At 41.4% G+C, this 7,747-nt stretch overlaps 1 long non-coding RNA gene across 1 annotated transcript; it reads right to left on the bottom strand.

Annotated features, from left to right (window-relative positions):
- Nucleotides 1-1,068: 1,068 nt before the first annotated feature.
- LOC309531508 lies at nucleotides 1,069-7,514 on the bottom strand. The gene is made up of 3 exons (XR_014219344.1): nucleotides 7,362-7,514; nucleotides 1,942-2,049; nucleotides 1,069-1,197 (listed from the first exon to the last, which is right to left on the bottom strand). It is a non-coding gene; the product is annotated as an uncharacterized lncRNA (long non-coding RNA).
- Between the last annotated feature and the right edge of the window lie 233 nt (nucleotides 7,515-7,747).

Here is a 7,747-nt window from a genome sequence, read left to right as displayed (position 1 = left end):
GTTATCACTTTCAGAATTATAAACCAGCAGGAAACCAACAAAACATCAGTGCAGTGCAGTAACTGTAGAAACCGATACAAAATCAAGAAATTAACACTAATGCTCCTCTTCCGATACTTAAAAGAATGCATGAACATTGCATTATAACTACAATATATTCTGGGAAGTTGCATGTTCACTATGCATTTGGATACCTTCTTAACTTAGTGTAACCATATTTTGCTTAATGATGCCTGAGATTAAGGAGGAAGTTTTCAGCTTCCAAATCTGCACTGATTTTAACCACTGATCTCAAAACTGCACTGATTTCTTGGAATCTAAATACCCAGTATAAGTATGTCAGAGAATTGTAATGGCTTTTGCCAGTCCACCATTTTATTCATTATTACCCAATCTAGTACCCTCTAAGTGTTGCTGGACTACAACTCCCATCATGCCTAACAATTGGCCATGCTGGCTGGAGGTAGTGGGCACTGCAGTCTAAAACATTTAGAGTGCACCATGTTGGAGAAGGCTGGTTTTGGTTGCATCCACACCATACATCTAAAGCACTCTTATAACACTTTTACAGTCATGTCTCCCCCCCCCCCAAATCCTGGGAACTACAATCTGTTGACATTGCTGGGAATTGTAACTCTGTGAGGGGTTCTCCTAACAACTTTCAGCGTCCTTAAGCAACTAAACAGTTATGCCGAAAGAAACAGGTCTTGTGAGTGATTTGTGGAAAGGTGAATAATTAAGAGAAAATAGCAATGCTCTATCCTTTTCTCTGCTCCCTTTCAAACACAATTTATTGTAAATGAGAAACAAGTATTCTTGTCATAGCTGAGAATCTTCTGAGAAGCACACATGATCCCTTAGAGTGACAGCAATTAAATATGCAAGGAAGGGGTAAAGAAGAATATAATAAACAATCTTGTGTTGATCTTGCAGATACTTTTGTATCCAAAACAAGAATATGAATAATTGAAGGTGTAATTGAGTAAGCAGTTGATGAGAAGCTCAAGGGGCTGGATTTTTTTTTTAATGTCTCCCCAATATATAATACTTGAAGAACACAGAACACACTGAAATATTAATTTATATTTATTATTTATTTGAAGTGTTTTTACTTTGCTCTTCAGGTGAAAAGGCTCCCAGAGCAGCTCAGAAACAATCAGTAAAAAATAAGACAGTCTCTGCCTTCAGGATCGTCTTCTAAAAGAAATGATACAAAAGGATAAAGGGATGAGGAAGGAAGAGGAAAGCTGGAAAACTCAGACAACAATTCTTAAGGTTCCTTAATAATCCTTATGACCAACTGGAATGGACGCCATTCAGGAAACGAAGCTGGCCTTTCAGCAGATCCCAGAGTGCCCCTGATTCCCTTTGCTGCAGCCTGAAAGAATGACAGCTGCTATGTGGACAATTGGGAGAGCAGAGAAGAGGTTCACCAGAATTAGACAGAGCCACAGGGCTTCCTAGCCTGGGAAAGAGGTTGCATGGTTTGGAAATAGATATATCCATCCTTAGACATGAAATGGTGGCATTAGATTCCCTATGTATGAGCATCCCCTGTTTTGCACATCCCCACATGCATATTCCTTGCAATGTGAAACTGTGACATTTGCTGGAGCCTCCACCATCTCTAGTATTCCATCGGCAGAACGCAGTACAACAAGCATGTGAACTTTCCTCAATGCAACTTGCTTGCAGGCTTCCCATATGCTTCTGGTTGGCCACTGTGAGAACAGAATGCTGGGCAAGATGGGTCTTTGCTCTGATCCAGCAGAGCTCTTCTTATGTTCCTAACTATGGGCAAGTGTGAGACTGAGCATGTCCATATGCAGAAGCCCACTCTGCCAAATAACTGTCCATTTTTTAAAAAAAGTAAATATTCCATCAAATAGCATTGTAGAGTACCATTGTGGAATGATAACAATTTAATAATAGTTCACCTACCTTCAGATGTGTTTTGGTAAATCTGGGTACTATCTTTTTTTTCCTGGGAGTTTCTCTTGGATAACTGTCATCTACACCCTTTCTTGGAAATTGAGTAATTGATCAAAACTGGGGAGTAAGAAGGAGTCAAAATTGAAACAGAAAATATTTTGATAATATTCGTATGAGTCACCTTGCACATGATTTGAAGGCAGGAAAGTAAGTAAGAAGGGGGATGCACAAAAAAAGATGTAGAATGATTTAAGAATGCTTCTTCTCCCCTCATTTTTTTTCCACACTGGAAATTGAGAAGCCTTATTCAGATTTTGAGAGGAAATAGTTCTTTCGAAAGCATCTTAGCTGTATTCTTACTGATCATGTCATTTGCTGTATATCCTTCAATGTAATGATAAGCTAGGAGCCCTAATAAGGAGAAATTATAAATAAGAAACACAATAAGAAATAACCACAGAGCTATATTTCCTGTTTGTAGAATATGCTTCCTCTCTCTCGCTTTCAAAAATATAGTTACAGGTAAGTAGCCATGTTGGTCTGCCGTAGTCGAAACAAAATAAAAATAAAAATTCCTTCCAGTAGCACCTTAGAGACCAACTAAGTTTGTTATTGATATGAACTTTCATGTGCATGCACACTTCTTCAGATACCTATCTGAAGAAGTGTTCATGCACACGAAAGCTCATACCAATAACAAACTTAGTTGGTCTCTAAGGTGCTACTGGAAGGAATTTTTTGTTTGCTTGTTTCAAAAATATGTCACAGAGACAGTGGCAGCACTAAATAATACATCTCATTACTATCATTCAAAAGAGTATAGGTTGCAGGATACAGGAAGGAGGAGGAGCAGCAGCACGCAGACAACCAAAGCCCAGCTAAGGATGGGCAAATTTGTCAATTCTGGTTTCCCACCCAGTCCCCAAGGCTTAATTCCAGTTATTCACAATTCACATCATCAGCAGTTTAGTGCACACATTTTTAACACATTCTTGTACACAATTTTGCCTAACCCATACTTTCCCTGGTATATTTGTATATTTTCACCAATATATGCTTTTTAGTGTTCACCTTACCCTAGTATATGCATCCTTGATCACAACACTTGGCTAGAGAAATGCATTGCAAAATTCAGAGAAGTATGAATTTCTAAGGGTGACCATGTTGCCATTGGAGTACAGCTGGGGGGGCATGTAACTGATGTGGCTTCTCCTTTAAATGTAAACTAAATTTCTTCTACATCCCTTCCCTTCCCCCTCAGGAAAAAGATCTCAAGTTCTAGATGAAGTTGGCTTGTGGGACAATAACCCTTCTCTTATCGGCAAGACAGGCAGCTTGCATTACTCGGAATTCTTCTTTAGAAAAATGTCTAGAAATTCACAGTCCTTCAGTTTGAGCAAGTTTGGCATTGCTTGCATTTATGAGAGTGAGACTAGACATTCAGACTCTAGCTCCAGGGTCTGGTCTTTAATAAGAACTCTTATCTAACGACTGTGAATGAGCTCCAGAGATGTTGCATTAGTTGGGTTAATTTGTCTCTCCAGTGCCATCACACAGACAGGTGGTGAGCAGATGCGTAAGGCATCCTAGGGCAGAGATGAAGAGACAGACCAAGGAGATGCTTTGGGATGAATTTCAACCCCTATACTATCATATCCAATTGGCCCTTTTTATTGCTAGTTGCTTGAACTGGCCAATGGGTGGGATGGCAGGACAATGCGCTCTTCCGGTTTTCTATCAAGTTACAGTGGACTGAACTTTCAGGCTTCTTACTATTCCTACCCATTGATGGACTTCAACTAAATGCTTCTATTTTTATAGGATTGGGAAGGACTTTTCCTGGACAGCTACAGTTGGCTCAGTAATGTGGTTCCAGGATAATTTGTTTTCCTCATTTTGAGCTTGCCAAATGTGTTAGGGATTTGAAATGAAGCACAGCTTTCATATGTGGTCATGGTGGAGGTCACCAATTGGGCCTGAGTTTAAGTCAATAGGAAAAGAAAGGGGAGGGTTTAAATTCATATCCAAAATTGAATCCCCCTGAAGTACTTTAAACTTGGGTAGTGAACTTTTCAATGCAAGGGCTGTATTCCCTCATGGGCATCCTCCCAGGGGCCACATGCCAGCAGGGGGCAGTGTCAAAGGTCAAATGGAGTTGACGTGACTTTTATGCTATATAGTAGACTGCATGGGGACATGGGTGGTGCTGTGGTGTAAGCTGCTGAGCCTAGGGCTTGCTGATCAGAAGGTCGGCGGTTTGAATCCCCGCGACAGGATGAGCTCCCATTGTTTAGTCCCAGCTCCTGCCAACCTAGCAATTCAAAAGCACAGCAAAGTGCAAAAGTAGATAAATTGGTACCGCTCCGGCATTTCTGTGTGTGCTCTGGTTTCGCCAGAAGCGGCTTAGTCATGCTGGCCACATGACCTGGAAAAACTGTCTGCAGACAAACGCCGGCTCCCTCAGCCAGTAAAGCGAGATGAGCGCCGCAACCCCAGAGTCGTTCGTCAGGGATCCTTTACCTTTTAGTAGACTGCATGCCAGCTGTGCCAAAGTCAAAGCTGCTACTGCTTCCCTTCATGAGGAGGTCTCAGTGTGGGTTTCCTCAATCCAGTCAAGGACTTGACAAGGACAAGTTTAGGGAGGGATGTGAGGCGTGGCAAGAAATCCATGAGCTGTATAGAGAGGCCTGAGTTTTTCCACTTCTGACTTAAATAGTTCAACAGGGGAGATGGATCCATTTGGTGTCTTGGAAGCTTCTTGGCACTTGTTTTTTTAATATCTTTATCTTTCACCCGTCCTGCTTCAGCTGATCTTGGAGTGGGGCAAATGCAACAATTCAAGCTCAACAAAAGAAAAAAGAAACTGCATCTAATTATATCAGAGAGAGAGGAAACACACCTCTAACAGTAAGCCTTACTAACTACAATTGAATATCCTACAAGTGCTTTGACAAACAAGTAAGTTTTTAGTTGTTGCTGGAATGAAGGAAGAGCTGGAGCAGAACATGCCTCAGATAAGGTACCACAAATGGGGCAGGATCACTGAAAATGTCCTCAGGTGATAGTTTCAGCTAATAAATTGTGCGTTCATAGTTCTCTGCTCAAGGAATGATTTTAGTACATAGCTATCTTCCTAGGTTACCACAAAGCTTAATAAAAGGTTCATTGTGATCACATTATTTTGAGATGGAGCATAGGATTGCAGACCGACTCTGTTATAAACATTTTGCTGTGCTGTCTAGTGAACTGAGACATTTTTAAATCCAGCTGCTTTACAGCAATTAATGCAAAAGTCCAAAATAAAGGTGGGGGCTATTTGCGTATAGTTTGTTTTTCTTCTGGTCTTGCCTGCAAAGTGCCAGAGATAAAAATTCAACCTGGCAGCAGATGAGAAAATAGTCAGTCTCTTCATCTCTGTTTTGGAGGGGAACATGAGATCTCATTATTCACCCCATTTTTAGTGTAGATATGCCTTTTGGCTAGCTTAGTCAAAGCAACCCTAATTGGGTCCTGTTTTCTGTTCTTAAAATACTTTGGGGGTTTTCTTTAAAAAAAATGTCTGGGGAGCCACTCCCTGGTTGATATTGGAACAATGCAGGTCATTGTTTGGCTGCTCAAGCAATGAGCAATACAAGCTTATCATGAATATTTGGCAGACTGCCACTTGAAAGCCTAAGAACTCTTTTTTCTTTTTAAGCAGAGATTTGATTTGGTCAGAAGGGGTAGTTTATGAGTAGTTTCTGAGACCATCAAGAAAACCAGACCCCCTTGCTTGCTTGTCTCTTGTTATGCCTTCCGAGTTCTATTTCAGAGCTCATGCATTTTATTTCATAAAGTCACCTTTATGGCATTTCGTTCTTACTCTGTACAGACCCATGGCTGTCACATGGAGAAAGGAACAAGATTATTTTCTCCTGCTCTGGAGGCTAGGACCAGTACTGATAACTTCAAGTTACAAGAACAGAGATTCTGACTAAACAACGGGAAGAGCTTTTTGACAGTAAGAGTTGTTTGACAGTGGAACAGACTCCCATGGTGGACTTTCCTTCCATGGATGTTTTTAAGCAGAGGTTGGATGACCATTTAGCATGTGTGATCTAGTTGAGATTCCTGCATCGCAGGGGGTTGGACTAGATAACCGTCAGGTCCCTTCAAACTCTACAATTCTATTATTCGATGGTTTTATGTTGGTAGGCTGATAGAAAACAAGGATTAAGATTATTTCCCTACCTTGTAAGAGGGTGGGGGGGGAGAGAAAGAGATGTTTATTTATGCACAAGTATAGGTCTATCTGACACTAAATGCCAAACTGGCTGGAGTCCTAGAACTTCTCACTTATCCTGTGATAACAATAATTGGACTCAGCCTGATCCCTGATTTGCTTAAAAGTTCAAGAGATTAAAGAGTCATTTAAGTGAATGGGGTGGTGCTGGAGGATATAACTTCTAGACAGATCAGGGATTCTTGACTCTCCTATCTTACATCCTCGGATTAACTGGTCATGTAAACAATTTGGTTGTTGTTTAGTCGTGTCTGACTCTTCATGACCCCACGGACCAGAGCACGCCAGGCACTCCTGTCTTCCACTGCCTCCTGCAGTTTGGTCAAACTCATGCTGGTAGCTTCGAGAACACTATCCAACCATCTCTTCCTCTGTCATCCCCTTCTCCTTGTGCCCTCCATCTTTCCCAACATCAGGGTCTTTTCCAGGGAGTCTTCTCTTCTCTTGAGGTGGCCAAAGTATTGGAGCCTCAGCTTCACGATCTGTCCTTCCAGCGAGCACTCAGGCCTGATTTCCTTCAGAATGGATAGGTTTGATCTTCTTGCTGTCCATGGGACTCTCAAGAGTCTCCTCCAGCACCATAATTCAAAAGCATCAATTCTTCGGCGATCAGCCTTCTTTATGGTCCAGCTCTCACTTCCATACATCACTACTGGGAAAACCATAGCTTTAACTATATGGACCTTTGTTGGCAAGGTGATGTCATTGCTTTTTAAGATGCTGTAAACAATAGCAATATGTTATACATGCAAGAACAACATCTATCTATAGCCCTAGGCAATGGTGGCTGGTGTCCATTGGGACTGGTAGGGCAAGTAGACCAACAGGTTGTAAGTAAAAAGTCAGGCCAGTGGGAGCAGGCTGAGGTTGGTGCAGTAGTGCTCCACACTAAAGAACCAGACTTTACTAGCCCTAGGAGGTTGTGGAGCTTCTTTATCTGTGGGATGTAAGCTCTCATCATGCATTCTCACCCCATGCAATTCCAGTCTCTCTACTCTCTAAGTGACTCTGAACCTTGGAGACTGTCAGGTTTCTTTCTGCTAATGTGCAACGTTCACATTGAGCTAGATAGTACAAGTGCATTGGAGCACAGCCACCCATTCAGTTTACACACAGAGGCCATGCCTGAAAGGGCCTTCTGACTTACCTACAGTCAAGGTGATTCTGTAGATTTCCCCCATCTTTTTATTGTAAGATGAAGATGAAATGGCAATTCAAGTGAGGAATATTCTGTACGAGAGCCTGAATTGTCCTCTGGAAAGGCATTCACAATTTTAAAAGCAGTACACTTCTAGGTGTTCTTGAATGACATCTGTTGAAAGGAATGGAATTGCTTAGGCTTCCTTGATTGTGGCCATGGTGATTAATGGATCGACTTTTACAACACCAAGCAATGCATAATGTCTATATTTAGATGCAATGCAAAAAAATGAGAGGAATGTAGATATGCTTGTTCCAGTTCATTTTCAGGGACGAGAATGAGTTTCTATGACTTTGAAATGCTTTTGATTTCTGTTTGTTCCTACTTACACT

This window comes from Podarcis vaucheri (assembly GCF_965113315.1).
Source record: "Podarcis vaucheri genome assembly, chromosome: 4".
Classification (NCBI taxonomy): domain Eukaryota; kingdom Metazoa; phylum Chordata; class Lepidosauria; order Squamata; family Lacertidae; genus Podarcis; species Podarcis vaucheri.
The sequence above is the reverse complement of the archived record's forward strand: the minus strand, read 5'-3'. Positions and strand labels throughout refer to the sequence as shown.